The sequence below is a fragment of the Limulus polyphemus genome, unplaced genomic scaffold (genome assembly GCF_000517525.1).
Source record: "Limulus polyphemus unplaced genomic scaffold, Limulus_polyphemus-2.1.2 Scaffold400, whole genome shotgun sequence".
NCBI lineage: Eukaryota > Metazoa > Arthropoda > Merostomata > Xiphosura > Limulidae > Limulus > Limulus polyphemus.
Genome location: NW_013666010.1, coordinates 624,608 through 628,756, shown reverse-complemented (window position 1 = coordinate 628,756; position 4,149 = coordinate 624,608). Strand labels below are relative to the sequence as shown.

General features: G+C 32.4%; 1 long non-coding RNA gene across 1 annotated transcript in view; it reads left to right on the top strand.

Moving 5' to 3' along the window:
• The first annotated feature begins 336 nt into the window (after positions 1-336).
• Positions 337-4,149, top strand: part of LOC111085456 — a 13,562-nt gene continuing 9,749 nt past the window's right edge. The window contains exons 1-2 of the long non-coding RNA XR_002610287.1: positions 337-1,041; positions 1,290-1,329. This is a non-coding gene — a long non-coding RNA (uncharacterized LOC111085456). The remainder of the gene's footprint in view (positions 1,042-1,289; positions 1,330-4,149) is intronic.

Here is a 4,149-nt window from a genome sequence, read left to right as displayed (position 1 = left end):
TATTTCTATTACATCATATTCATCTATCTATAATTGCTCTTTTTTTTTAAATCAACAAAGTTAAAATCGTTGAAATAACCTCTTTGTGACCATAAAATTTTTATATACCTACCTTACAATATAATTATTCATAAACAAAATTCACGCTTTGATGTTTTATGTGGATCACCAGTGTTTTATGCACAGGATCACGTGAACAACAGTTATACATAATTACCTTTACATGGAAGCGTATAATAATTTATGATATACATGTCATCTTATATATATATATATATATACTGTAGTTTGTCAAGTTAGCAGAGTTAATATTTATTTTTTATTATTTCAGCTACATTGCCATAATTCATCCAATCAAGGCTCACATTTACTGTTGTCGACGTCGTATCCTCATTGCGATTAGTTCTATCTGGCCCCTGGCTATGATCTGCGCTTCTCCAAATCTATTTCTACATAAGCTTTACGAAGTAGAGCTTGGCTTTACTCCATGTTTAATGCTGTTTCCACGACCACTGTTCTTGTGGCTGTTCAAATATACAGAGTTTGCAGTGTTTTACCTGCTTCCATTAATTCTTCAAGTCATCCTCTACATCAAGATAGGCCAACATCTCTTCAGCAAGGCCAGTTTTCGAGCCATAGAGCCAAGTATCGGGAAAGAAATGTTTGTCGGAACCATGAGGGCACGACGTGGTGTTATAAAGATGTTGATTGCAGGTGTCACTGTGTATTTTCTCAGTTTCTCCCCACATCAAGTTCTGTTGTTTTACAATACCTTCTCCGAGACCCATTTCCAAGAAACCTGGTCGTACCTGATCTTCGTCAACATCATGATCTACGTTTCCTCTGCCTGTAACCCTCTACTTTACAGTGTCTTCAGTGAAAAATTTCGCCAGAAGTTTCGTAGTATCCTGTGCTGCCACACTCCTGTGGCAAAGAGTATTAATCATATCACCACAAATTTCGTCAGTCGTCGAAACAAGAACACCACAAAAAATTTAAAAACAACTTTTACTGAAGTGTAAAGTAACATACTTGACAAAGGTAAGTGTTTTTTTTTTCTTACCAGGACATCATTTCTAGCCAATCCAGAAAGAATGACCTAATTAGAAAAAATCTTAAAAATATAATATGACATTTATATTCATTCTAAAATCGTAAAATACAAAAGTATGTTTAGAAGTCAAAATTATGTTTATTAAACACGTGAACATAATTAGTTTCATATATGTTTTTTATGCTTTATTGCTATCAGTGTCAATTCTATAAAGACATTTTTTGTTCATTTCCAGGTACATGCTACCAGTAAAGGCCCCTGTGACTGTAATGACGGTATGTTTGTATGTTAAAAGATTACTACATTTTTCATATCTTACCAAAGATCGAATCTAAATTATTTTTTGCTGTACCCGTTACATCATTTCACGAAGAATGTCTGAGTAAGATAATTGTGTAAATATTTCCCAGTTTTCTGCAAGTTCAGAATGTCTTTATTTGCCTCTGTACCCTATTCTGGAACTTTACTCTAAATACTACTTTCTGGTGTGACATTACAAACCTTTTGGATAAGACGGCTACCAATACTTGTAATGTTGTTATGGTTTTCAACTGGAATGTTATTTAATGTTGTTAAAGTTGTTTCTTTTAGATAGGCAGCAAAATTGATGATTTGTTGTTCAAAGTGGAAATTATTTCAATATGAGCTTGGTATGACTCCCATGGCACCTTCCCATCATAGTACACTGGTTTCTAGATTGTCTGAGGTTGAACAGGTCAGCTAAATGTTGGAACTACATTAGGTATTGTCAGGGCTGGAGTAATCCAAGAATGTCATTCATTAACAAGTGACACACCGGTAATGGTAATAGGTGTTGAACAAATACGTTTTATTATCCCCTATCTGGGATTTTGGGTTTGAATTCTTGGTTTAATCTTCTCATTTAATAATTAGTTTTCCAGATGCATTATTCTGTTATTGATTTTCTTTTCTATTTCAGTGATGTTTGTTTTTAACTTGCTTCTGACATCATTGATGTCCCTTTGGACTTTGCTTTTGACTTTGTCATTGTTCTTTTGTACTTTGCTGACGTCCATTTACATTTTTTCAAACTTGTTGTTGCAATTCCTCTGTACATATCCTATAGCTTCATAAATTTTCTCTTCAGTCTGATTTGTTTTTTATTTTACTTCCTTCTTACATATATCATCTCTTTCTTTTTAACTCTTCTCTTAAATTCCTGTCACAATCTTCTAATTTTTCTGTCTTTTTCTTATTTGTTCTTCTTATTTTCTGTCTCGTTCTTCCTCGTCTTCTTTTATCTTCCATCTCTTTCTTCTTGATCCTCTTTTAAATTTTTATAATACTCTATCTGAACTTGTTGTAATAGTAATAATTTCGTCATCTTAAGTGATGCTTCGCTCTTACTCCTTGACCTCACGGTCTTCACCTTCAACAATTAAAGTTTAATCAAAGTTCTATTTTATTTTCACCAAAATAATCTTACATTTTTGATACTAGTGTTGTAATGCTGTTCATTTGTTGGTGATATTTTTAATTATCTGGTGAAAATAATTCAACGTCCAGTCCATGTAACAATCAAAAATTAGTTTATTTCATACTGACTGATTCAACTCCCTATCTTGAAACAACTCTTTATATCTTCTTAACTATCTTCTCGAAATATCTATTTTAAATTTATCTTCGAATGTACCTGAATGGAAAAACCTGACGTCAATTCTTAGTACTTCCTAGGCCTACTTACCGTCATCATTAAGACCTGCAGTTTTCTCTAGCTAACAAAAACATTACAGCATTAAAAAATATAGTTTATAACGGTAATAATCAAAGTCGTTGTCATCACTATCAGGCCATTAACTGGAAAAAGGTTAGTCACATTCTTATATAAATCCACCAGAAACTTGTGAGTAGATTCATATACAGTATTATCAAACAATACTAACGCATTTTTCGTGACTATTCTCATCATTGGTGCATTTACTAGTAGTTTAATCGCTACAACACTGAATCAAATAATACAACACCAACCTCAAACGTTTTCTTGAAACAAATAAATCAACCACATTGCGTTATCAATCACCATTATCACCACAGTCACTAACATAATCACCGTTATCATAATTATACAATAGCCACTAAAAAATTCTTGACCAACACTATAATTATTTGTTATTTTCATCATTATCGTGAACGATGCATCTTAACCTAAAATAATATTAAATACGAAACAAAACACGTAGATAATTAATAGTAAGCCCGAAGTCTAAAGGAACATGGAAAGCACTTCAAAAGAGAGATAGAAATTACGACCATATTAAATTATATACGAAATGTGTAAAAAATAAATAAGTGAAAACATCAACGTAGAAAAGTTACTGAAAACTAAGAAACTGTGGTATCAGAACAGAGGCCATTGTACTGGATGCTTTTGATAACCGTTCATTCTTATTCTCACTTCTTTTTTTTTTACGCCAATGTCTTGTGAAATAAAACTGCTTCTTACTTATGTCGACCAGTCTGGGCAATCTTGTCGAAGTAGTTTTCAGTTCAAATTGATAGAGTACAATAATAAAAGTGGATGCTGCTTGCATTTGTCACGTGGCTTCTCGTAAACCGGCTTGAATTCCTTGTGCTGGGTAACTAATTTAATTCAACTGTGCACCACACACCTTACTCTCTCAATATTAGTAGTGCGTTTGAGGCAGCCTGTTATAATATTATTGGAATAACCCTTCGAATATATCTTCAAACCAACATTAACTATTTGAAAATACGTCTATAGTTTTCACTTTTCTACGACTGTTTTCAACCTTGAGACATTTCAAGAAATAAAAGATATAAACCTTTTCCATAATTAATTTAGAATTAAACATCATATAGCTTCTATGTTTTGTGATTTCGCACAAAGTTACTTTAATTATAAGGCCTATTTGACGATCGTCCATGTAGTGTATTAATATTAACAAAAAATTACTTATATAGATTATAACTAAAAATCAACCCAGTAATGATTATAACTAATTCAATATACTGTTCTTACTTACAATGATTAGAATGCATAGTATTGTTACGTCTCCGCGTGTTAATTAATTTTCCGTAACTTCGTTTCAACGAAACTTTAACGACACAAGTCT